Below are 12,235 nucleotides of genomic sequence, written 5' to 3' on the forward strand. Positions count from 1 at the left end.
TTTTCTCTTCTTGCTGCCCCAGCTTCTTTCCTGGTCAGACCAATGAACCTTTCAGAAGTCTTACCACTAAGTAAATCAGAGTTTTTTTAGAGTAATGGTAAAAGCATTGTGAAGCCTCTAATCCATCAAGATCATTCCATTGATCTGAAGAAACATCAATCAGTTATTATAGAGTATAATAGTTTACTGGGCAATTCAGACATTAGCTTGACAGCTGCTTGCATATGCAATTCAGAACTGGTTTGCTAAATTAGAATAATTTGAATTGGGGCTTTGAAGAAACAGGTCCATGTCTTACACTGAGATCAACAATGCCTCAAGCTCCTGAGTTACAGTTTGGAAGAGATTAAAGTCTTGTGTTTAAAATGATTGCATGGGCCAAACCTCCATGTGATGCATCCCAATTCAGATCTTGAAACCACAGTTGGAGCTTGCCCCAATTCCTCAAATCCTGTTCAATTTGATGAGATGTTTAGGACAAGTTTCATTATGTTAAACTATTAACTTACATAACTCTTTTTAGGTCCAAATACAATTTCTACTAAAAGTGAATGGAACCCTTGGAAACCTTTTATCAGATATGTCAGTAGTCATTATGCTGATCAGATATGTGAATGGATTCTTCTTTTAAAAAGAGGAATGCAAGGAAAATTTCATCTGGGCTTTTAAACAGCTACAAGGGAACTATCTGACGTTTCTGTTAAGTTCAACTTTTGGCCTATGATTCCATGGAAGCATAATTCAATGAAGATTATGTAGCCAAGTACAACCTGTTAATGATCTTTAGGTAGTTTCAAGTGGGTAGCCACGTTGGTCTACAGTGGAACAGGAAGACTTGAGTGCAGTGGCACTTTAAATACCAACAAGATTTTCAGGGTATAAGCTTTCGAGAGTCAAAGCTCACTTCATCAGACATATGTGACAAAGGGACCTTTAATTCTCAAAAGCTTATACCTTGGAAATCTTGTCAGTCTTTAACGTGCCACTGGATTCAAATATTGCTGATTTCTAGTGGGGGGGAGTTAATGTTGATTTTTCTAGGAACCAAGCATTGTTTAGAGCTTTAAGATAATCTGGACTTGTTAAAAGTCAGTTGTAAAATAAATATTTTCTCTTGTCAAAGATATTGTGGGATGGGGAGAGAAGGTATTCACTGAGAAAATATTGCAAGTCCAGTGAAGGTTCACTGTTGTAGGAAAATAACTCAAGATCCTCAAATTACAAAAAAGGTGTTTTGAAATGTGTTTGACATATCTTTGGTAAACATGACAGCTGGAGGCACACTGGAGACTCTTTCTGAATTAATTTTACAAATTAGTCCTCCTGTGGTATCTGATGTTGCACACTGTAATTTATTTTTTAAAGAGGCCACGGTGATTCTAGGGTGTCATGAAAGAAATCTCCTAAAGTGTTTACCCCCAAATCATTCCTGAAAGGAAAGAATAATGAATTCATTTGAATACATTTATGCAAGATTGATCTTCCCAATAGAATTTCCACAATCAGTTTCTCTAATTATTCCTGAAGTTTTGCCTATCAACTTGCCTATCAAATTGACAATCCTCTACACTTGGGAAAGCAAAACATCTTGATTTTTCCCGACAACCAAATGCTTTTACATTGTTGTATAATAAAGAAAACTAAGTCTGTTATTTTGCTTGTCTTTTCTAATATCTGAGGGCCAATTCTGATAAGGTGGCTTAAATGCCAATGAGATGCTTACTGCATGGATCACAGTCACTGTGTACGCAGCCTCTATACTAGTCAGCCACCACCATTTAAAACATTTCTATCTCACTTCACTTTCTTAGGCTCAAGGCAAACATGTAGGTTGTTAACTGAAAACAATCATTTATAGGATTGATGTGCAACACTCAGGGCTGATCCATGGAGGTTCATCTAGAACTTAGTATTTTGTCCATTAAGTGATAAATAAAAATATTTTTATTAGATTGGGCTTTTTGTTGGGATCTTGTGGCCTTGCTGAGATTCATTTCACAAAACTGCTTAGTTTTTTTTTTGTATTCCCCTCTCCCAGTGGTTAATATGCTCTATGTTGAAATGAAATGATCATTATTTTCACGCTGTGCACTAATCACTTGTAATAATTGTATAAATAATAATGAATAACTAATTGTCTATGACTGTCTCCCTGGGGATTTCCCCCTTCTAATCTTCTTGTCTTTGTACAGAGACCCCTCCCCTTTTTGTTGTATGTTTATACTATGGCATTATATGGATTTTATTTTATATTTCCTATTGTTTAGCTGGGTCACTTACTTGCCATCCTAAGCAGAGTTACACCATTCTAAATCTATTGACTTCAATATCATAGTCAATATGAGATATGGAGAAAACAAGGACAAACCTTGGGATGTGCAATGGCGACAGACACACAGAACTGAAGTTTCTGAGCCCTTTCCTCTCCTTACAAGCATTCTGAAGTGTCTGCCAACCAAACAACAGTAATGATGGGAAAGACCACTGGAACCAAAAGTAAGCAAAATGCGACAGAATCTCCATCAGTGAAGGCTTTCTTCCCTCCTGGTGAGTCAAATGCCAAGCAGGGCCCTGGGAAGCATAGGGAAGACAAAATGGCAGCCACACAGACAGAAAGCCCCAAACAGCACACTGCTGAAACAAAGCATGACCTAGCTAAGTTTATGGCAATTCTGGAACAAAAAATAACCAGCAACCTTACCCAGTTAATTAACCCACTATCTCAGCAGCTAAAAGACACCCTAACTGAAGCTGTCAAGGCTGCAGATACTGCTTTGGAACTAGCACTCACTCAGCAAGAAGATATAAAAAATCTGTAATCCTCAGAGGAAACTATGCAAAACAAAATTTTGGATTTCAAAATAAAACTGAGGTAAAATAATTGGAAACTGAGGTAAAATAATCTGAAATTCAAGGGGATTGAAGAGGCTGCAGAAGAAAACATAGACCTCTTGACTTTTATCTCCTCATGGCTAGCAGCAGTCCTAGAACTAGAAGGAGTAGCACCAGTACTAATAAGATCCTTTTGCCAAGGCCCTCCATCATCATCTAAAAGCAAACCTAGATTCCCACAGGACATTAATGTGCAATTTCTCCATTCAAGAACAAAGGGTAATCCTCAACGTAGCAAGACGTTAAGATGGACTTGAAATTAATCAGAAAAAAATTGATGTCTTTCAAGATCTTCCACCTGACATTTTGCAAAAACACAGAGAACTAAAAGCAATTACCAAAACCATGACAGAGGCAAACATTAGATATAAGTGGAGCCGTACCTCAGAGCTACTAGTTCACCACAAAGGAACTCTACATCAAGCTCATGACGAGGAATCAGGAAAAGACCTTCTGCATCAGCAGAATCTGCATTCTCCAGTAAAATAAGAGACATTTTCCTCCTACTGCCTTCATTTATAGACCACTGAACAAGAATAGACCTTCAGTCTAGTTTCACACAACCGGATCAAGCAAAGTGAAATTAAGAACATAAACTCAATCTGTACAAGTACTGTAATAGTAGTGGTCTGTGTACAGACCTAAGGCTTAAACCTTTCTGAACTACTGTTCAGACCTCCACAGAAATACCTCTGTTAGAGGTGTAGTTTAGATAGTTTTATTGTAAAGGTAGTGGTAGGAGGGTAATGGAATTTTTATTTTATTTTAATACAGCCTTAGAGTTTACAGTTCAGATATTGATTCCTAACAAAAATTACTTTTTATTATCTTGTAATATTGCACTCCTAGAAACATACAGGTATGGAAGCAAGGTACAACATAATTTCAGATAACCCCAATAAAATGCATAATCTGGAATTGCAGGGGTTTAAACATTCCCACTAAATTAAGATGAATCTCAAATTCATTATCTACGGAACGCCCTAACTTTTTATTTTTACAAGATATTCATTTCTGAACTGCAGTAATGCAGGTAATAAAATCTAATTGGTTTACCCAATATTTCCAGGCGCCTGGCACTTCAAAAGTCAAGGGTGTTGCTATTTTAGTTTCCCTATCTATGCTTAGAGACACCCAAGCAGACCCAAAAGGTCACTTTATTTTTGTTAAAGGGGAATTGGATGGCACTTCTCTAACCCTTGCTTCCATATATACCCCAAACATGAATCAACTGCCTTTTATAGAAGAAACACTTGCACAGTTAGCTTCATTTCAGAAGGGAGAAGTGCTCATAGTCTGTGATCTGAATCATATTGTTAACCCACACGTGGACAAAACATACAAACCGCACAAACAAAAGCACAATCCTCAAACAAACTCAAACCTAAGCAATCTTTTAGATTGCTACAACCTGGGGGATGTATGTTGGGTTTTTAATCCAGGAGTTAAAGAATACACATATTATTACAATATCCGTGACATATATACTAGAATAGATTTTATCCTGGCTTCAAAACCATTGATTACATGAACTCAGAAATAGGCAATAGAATTATTTCTGATCATTCATGGGTAGCATGTTATTTGGAAAACAGAATTCTTGATGGTAAAGGCCTAAATTGGACCTTAATATTACTGTTGAATGATACTATAAGTCAAGAAATAGCTAAGGAAATAAATTGTTATTTCGATATTAATGCAAACTGCTAGGTTACACCTGATGTGGTTTGGGATGCTTTTAAGGCTGCCACATAGAGGTAAACTGATCTCCATTGCTACTGCTAACAAAATATCTAAAAACATGACACTAGAATTAAAACAAAAATTGATCAACTGTAAAAAAACATGAAATATGGAGGGGGGAAATTCTTACAAAATTGAATATAAAATGTAAAAAAGTAAACTTGCTTGAATCTTCCAAAATTTAAAAAAATAGCTTATGTAAAACAGGGCTATTTAGTAAAAAAAAAATCCTATAAGTTTGAGGTGGCTTAACCGCAGAGTATCCAAGAAAAAGTCATCCAATTTAATTTATTTATTAAAATCTGCTCAGGGCAAATCAGACAGTAACTAAAACTAAGGATATGGTTCAATCATTTACTGATGATTATCAAAAACAATATACTTCAGAAAATCCTTCAAAACCTCAAATTCTCAACTATTTAAGTTCAATTAAATTTAATATCAAAATTACCCTTGAACATGCAAAATACAGCTTATAACTTCAGAGGAAATATTAGGGGCTATACAAAAACTAAAAGCCAATAAGACACCAAGAAGAGATGATATACCCATTGAATTTTATAAAACATTTAAAAATAAAATATCCCCATAACTGTTAACTGTTTTCAACTATTTAAGGCTAGAGGGGGAAATGCCACCTTCATGGAAGGATGCAAGGATAATAGTTATCCCAAAAGAAGGAAAAGACTGCACGAAAAATGAAGAATATCTGCCAATATCCATCTTAAACCACGATTTAAAATTTTTTCCAACTATAATAGCACAGAGAATGAACAAAATTATGCCCAGCTACATTCACATGTTATCCCTTTCAGATAACATTAGGAAGTCATTGAACATTATCAACTATTGCCAAAATTCTAAAATTGACTAATCAGTCCTGGCTATTGACACTGAAAAGGCTTTTGATAAAGTGGAAATCCCCTTCTTAAAAATCATTTTGGTAACAATGGGATTTGGAGCACACTTTCTTAGAATTATAGATACAGTATATTACCAGCCAAAAGAGCACAACTTTATGTTAACAACTACTGAACAGACAAAATAATATTAACCAGAGGCACCAGACAGGGTTGTCCACTATCGCCCATTTTATTTGCCATTTCTATTGAACCATTAGTGCATGCCATCCATCTAGACCCAGGTAACAAGGGGATCACAATTAACTCAATTACTCATAAATTGAGCCCCTTTCAGATGATTTGGTTCTATACATCAGCAACCCCAAACACTCTTTTCAGAACCTGATAAGAAATATCCAATCATTCACAGCACTATCAGGCTTTACCATAAACTATACTAAATTGGAAATATACCCTATATTTATCAACATAACAATAAAACAGCAACTATTGGACTCATACAAATTAAAATGGGTAGACAAATTTTGCAGACACCTGGGAATAAACATCCTTCTTAATTTGATAGAATTGTTTGAAGTCAACTTTAAACCCCTTAGCTCATATGTACAGAACACAGGGAAAGATTGGTCTAAGATACAGTTGAATTGGCTGGAAAAAATAGAATGAATCAAATCAGTAATACTACCTAAATTTCTTTTTTTATTTCAAAACCTTACGATCAAACTTAACCAAAATTATTTTAAAAACTGGCAAGCTAAATTAAGTTTGTTTCTTTGGTCAAATAAGAGACCAAGAATAATTTTTTACTCATTAACCAGACCAATAAAACTTGGAGGACTAGGCTTTCCATTCTTTCCAAATACTACAAGGCTGCCCAGCTTAAAAATCTCTGTGAAACACCCACTCTCTGACGACCGGCAGCTAGCTTTGAGGGCTCTCTGAGTTCTTCCAAAGCTCTTCTCTCCCTAAATAGTGGGTGACTTTGGGGATGCTTTCCTTCCTGGCTGTTGAGGTGCAAGGGGGGCTGCTACTGGGCTCTATGAAACACCCACTCTCTGACGACCGGCAGCATGCTTTAGGGGCTCTCTGCTTGAGTTCTTTCAAAGCCTTTCTCTCTCCAAATACTGAGTGCCTCTCGGGGTGCTTTCCTTCCTGGCTGACACCAGAGAAACCATACGTGGGAGATTTCTTTGTGGTGGTGCAACCAAAGCTCTTCTCCATTTTATTCTCACAAGAACCCTTTGAAGTGGGACACTGTGGTGGAGCCTTCTGCTCCACCAGTTGATCGCCCCCCCCCTAAAATAACTGAACTTGGATTGGAGGGAAACCAGATCTTCAGTCCCCAAGGTCCAGTGACAAGTAGGACAGCGGCCCAGGTCAGAGCCCTGCCCCTAACCCAAGCAAGCAGACACGCCACATCACTGAGGTGGGATTCGATGGCCACTGCCCAAAAAGGCTCCCTCTGAATAGGGTAGCATAAGTCTCCTTCCCATCCCTCCCGTGCCTTCCATTCCAGCAAGGGGCTTTTGAATCGTTACACGGTCTCCTGTTGCAGAGTTGGCTTTCACTCAAGTACATCCATTCATTCCATATCATGGGTAGTTGGTCTCCCCAGCCCCGGGGAGGGCATCTGTTGTTGATGCAGTCCCATTTAAGTAGGTTTTGTGGGCAGCCACCTCTCCTGGACAGGAGCATAAGTCTCCCTCCTTCCACCAAGGGCAGCTAAGGGTCAGTCAGATTAGGGGAGGGGAAGTTGTTGTTTGTCTAAGTCTTTGGAAAAGTGATAATTGAAGAGTGTTATATGAAAACCTTTGGGGGGGGGAAGTCTACTATAGTGAAAATCTGTGGGGGAAACAAGGCCTACTGAATCAAACCGGTTCTCGAACCAGGCCGGTCCATTTAAAAGTTTGTGGTCTGTGGTCCGTGAAAGTCCATGAACCACAAACCAGCAGTCTGTGGCCAACTCCCAGTCCGTGCCCATCTCTACTGATGATGATTTTTAACAAGAAGAGTTAAAAGAACGGAAACAAGAGAGAAGAGAGTTTATGAAACAATTACAGGAGATAAATTTAAGATTTGTCAAAGTAGTCTTTAAATTCAATATTAAGGTAGCCTCTAAATTCAATATTAATTATCACAGAGTGATAGAATTAAATCTGTCAATTACTTCTGAATATCATTCTCAAATGTTTGTTACTAGAATGCAAGGCAATAATTTGGACAAGTACTTCCAATCTGTACAGGAATCCATGGTGTGCTTGGAAAGACACCCTTGATTCCAGGGCTCACTGAAAGTAAACAGATATGAGTTTGATCAGTGCCTGAAAGGGAGACATCTCTGTGCACCAGCCCTCTGTGCACCAGCCATTTACAAGCAGTATTTTAGGTCTTCTGCACATTTTCATTTTTTTAGCAGTATTCTCTGCTTGCTTTTCTTATGTCCATATTTCTGATACAATAATTAGGGATCTTATTTGTAGTAGGAACACAAAGATAAGTTCATTTTCAAATATTTGGTCTTGTTATAAAACCCTTTGGCATGTTTAAAATGCACACACAGGCAGAAGGAAACTCTTCCTTTCCTTTTGGGGAAAAAGCCAAACTTAAAAAAAAACCCACCTACAAGGGCTCAGGGATTCTTCATATGGAACAAGATCTAGTAACTTTTGAACTCATATTTGTAGACATGCAAAGAATGTCAGGCCTGGGATGCACCAACCATAAGTCTCCTCCTATGGATCTTAGGTATTTTGCTGTCCCAGGTATTTTGCTCTAAAATCTCTTTGAAAAGTATGATGCTATTTGAAACAACTTTTTCTTTGAGTTCCCAATGAGACTTGATCCATCTATTTGCTGAATCCATCAATTTGCTGAATTACACACAGGGAGAAAAGTAATATTTTCCCCTTCTTTTGATTAAGTAAGTTTAGTACAATGATATTTAAGAATCTCTCATTTTAAAAACTTAATTTATACCCCACCTTTCTCCTAGCCAAGGACCCAAAGTGGCTGCATTAGAAGACTGTTAAAAACATGCTCCAATGAAAACCCTTTTGGCGTTGCTTGCAATTTCCTGTATGTGTGTGTTTGTGTACTAGCAACTTCCTGTTGAAATATAGAATTTTCTGCTGCTCTTCCTTTTTTTTTTGCTGCTACTGCTGCTTCTTTAAGCTGGTCTGATAAATGCTCTCTCCTGAAAGAACAAAGGTACCACACCCAAGGACTTCACTGTTAGGTAACAGTAGCAGCCTTTAAAAGAACACCCCTTTAAAAAAAGAAAAGAAAGAAAAGATATAAGTTTGTGTTTGGGTTATTTTAAAAAATGGTTCTAAAAGACAGAATATGATTTGATAAATTTTAATTGCTTCATTCAGAAAGAAATATTTTGTGTTTGAAAGCCCATCATAAGGCAAATACAACAGCATTAATGGTTTGGGTCTAACATGCTTAAAGGAAGAGATCAGCATCTCTTTATGTAAATTCATCTGTACTAAGTTTGCTATCTGACAAAAGGGTACAAATGATTGATTGGAGGAGGGAATTTCTATATCTTGAAGAATGGTTAAAATCTAAAATTTACCTCTGTGAGTGTTGGCACTGCAGCCCACAGCACTTGTTAGGTAGGGCTGCTCAGCAGACTGGAGGGGTACGCGTGATCAGGACTCCATGCCAACCTTTGTGCTGGCACTGCGGCCATCTTTCCTGCCCTGTTTTCTCTTCCCTGCTGCAACCTTCTTTCAGGACAAAAAAATGTAATTTTTGTAATTTCAGGTGCTAGGGCTAAATCAATACAGAGATGGGCATTGTTTTGGTGTCTGCCATGTCAATTGGACTTGTTTTTCTTCCAGCCTACCCAAGTCATTTCTTTAGGTCAGGACAGGGGTTGAACTACAAAGCAAGAAAAAATGGTTTGGCCAGTGGAGCTACATTAGTGGTAGCAGTGATGTTTCAGAAGAGCAACTTACATAAGGGCCTCTGTCCAAAGCCTTCCACCTCTGTTCCCCCACCCCCCTCTTTTTGGCAACTCCATTTAAATCATGTAAGGTCTGAGACAGTTTCATCCGGACATATCCTAAGGCTGTAACTTCAAAGTTGAAGACCTTCTGCTGACTCTTCATATTGCTTTCAGTTTGATACATCTGCATTGCTTTGACATCTGAGAACATTTGTGACCCTGAGGCAGGACACTCACTGTGTGCTTAGCTCACATGCTCATACATTGTCACAGTGGGATGTGGCCTTCATGTCCCTAACCAAAAGTGTCACACACATTCACCCAGAAGATACAGATATTTCCTTTGAGATGTTGCTCAGCATTGTAGCTTTCAAAAGGAAACGATCGATGCTGAGCATGTGACTAAATTTACTCCTTTACAAAAAGCTGGCTAAACGTTAGGGGAAAGTGGCAGTGAAGGAAATATACTGCGTGTATATATTATAAGCACAATTTTGTACAGAGAAGCCTTGTCAACAAATAAACTCAACTGGTTAAACTATCAATTGGAATATATGGTTGTATATTCACAGATGCCTAATTTATTACGATATATATTTATTCTTTTCAGTACACACAGCCTGTATACCTGACACAACATACTTGTATATCCAAAATCTTTTGAATATACAATGAAAATAAACAGCAGAGGTTGAAATGTGCTGTAGTGTTATATGCTTTTGTAGGCAACTAGTCATTACAGGTGAACAGACGCTTTAACACACCTTCTGATAGGCTGAGAAGCTCTTGCTACCTCCCTGCCTGGGATTCAGTTTTTCACACACACCTACCCATGTTGGCAACCACTCATCTCAAGAAATTACACTGGAAAAGATAATTAAACTGTAATGAATGCTTCTCCATTGTAGCAAACTGCCTTTGTGATGTGGGCCATTTTCACACGCCTGTAACCTCCAGAAAATCAGGCAAAACTCACGGCACGACAGTGTCTTCATACTGCAATTTCCCATCATGATTCCATTTAATGGTACAATTTCTGATGTAGTTGTGCCATTAAATGGGATCATGATGGGAAATTGCGCTATTAAGACGCTGCTGTGCCATGAGTTTTGTGTGATTTTCTGGAGGGTTTACAAGTGTGTGAAAATGGCCTTAATTTCCATACATGTCTACGTTCCAAAATTCAGAAAGTGTAAAAAAAAAAAAGACATAGTGGTGAACTGAAATTTCAAGAACTATGTGGACTTTCCTTTTTACAAATTCCTTGTTGTGTGCAGCAATTCCCACAAAGTTGCATTCCAAATAACCACCCACGCAACGCCTTACATGTGAATCAGACCACTGCTGAGTTATTCCTGGCAGATGGTTCTGAAATTTGTTCTTCTTTCCACGCCCTATAACAGTCTATTCATCCTTCACATTGGCATCCATTTATGATTAAATTACACATGGTGTGGTGTCTACATGCATAAGCATCCCCGTGTGCACAGATCTCAGACCCTGTCTCCAGGGATCTTAGCCTGTGTATACACAGGTGCAACCTTGATGGAGCATTATTTCAGGTGGAACTGTAAAGCTGACAGAGAAATATGGCAACTTTGAGTTGAGCTAGATTTGATCTTTATTGGGCATACATAAATAAAGGGGAAAAGTGAGAATGCAGATTAGATAAAAGGCAACACAATAAAATATATTGAGACTGGGGCATGTACCAAAGAGAATAAATCACAAATGAAACGAATAATCCGTGTGTGGTGACTGCAAAGGAGAAGGAAATAGAGGGATAAAGAAAAGGGTTGCTGGTGAAACAATGGGGAGTTTGGAGGTCTGTCAAGTAGGACTTGGGAGAAAAGGCTGTCAGAACAGAGCAGATGGGAAGCCAGGCTTGAGTGAGGGAGGCTGGAAATGGAAGGGAGAGCTGAGACAAGGGAGGTGTCAGGTCTTGCCAGGTATTTCCCCCCACACTTCACTGCATCACTCAGGTGTATGAGTTAGAGTTGTTTTTATTAAAGAAAAATACCAGTATCAAGATGCTAGGACAGGAGTATTGGCTGGAATGGCCCAAGGTAGCAAAGCAAGGTTAATTATAGGTCACAGTCGTCCCCCCCCAACCTGGAAAAGAAAGTCCGTTAGGATTTTGGCGTGCAGAGCCTGGAATGAGGGGAGGAGGGGAGGGATAAGCTCTACTCAGTCTGTTAGAAGTTTGGTGCAGTCTCTGCTGTAACTTCAAGGCCGAGTTCCCAGGCCTGCCAGGAAGTTGTAATCAAAACACCTGCAAGATAAGCAGCTAGCAACCATTCAGCAAAACAGGTTTTACTCTGCATGTTCTCAGAGGCATATTAATTACTCTAGCAAGAAACTCATAACACATGACAGATATGCTGGAGGCTTATCTGACAGGAGATGAGCTTAAAGTAGAAAAAACTAACACATTGCTTGATCCTGCAGTGCATGCCTGGAATTCCAGGCAGTTGATGCAGTCAAAAGAAATCTTATTTAGTCATAGTGGCAGAGGGACAGCCAGTTGGATGTGACCATGCCTCCGGATTAGCTTCCAAGAGTCTAAGAGACATACGATCTTGAGATTTTGGGGCGCATGGTTCTTGGCAGAGGGGGTAAATAATGTTTTTCATCTTAAGTTTTCCACAATACATGAAGTCAGCCCCTTTTCTCATTAGCAAAAATGCCTCCAAGCATCTATTTCTCCACCATGGGATACAAAGAGAATCTAAAATTATTTCTGAAAGCTAGATATTTAGCTCTCTATACAATATTTGCACCA

Source organism: Eublepharis macularius, chromosome 1, assembly GCF_028583425.1.
Source record: "Eublepharis macularius isolate TG4126 chromosome 1, MPM_Emac_v1.0, whole genome shotgun sequence".
Lineage (NCBI taxonomy): Eukaryota > Metazoa > Chordata > Lepidosauria > Squamata > Eublepharidae > Eublepharis > Eublepharis macularius.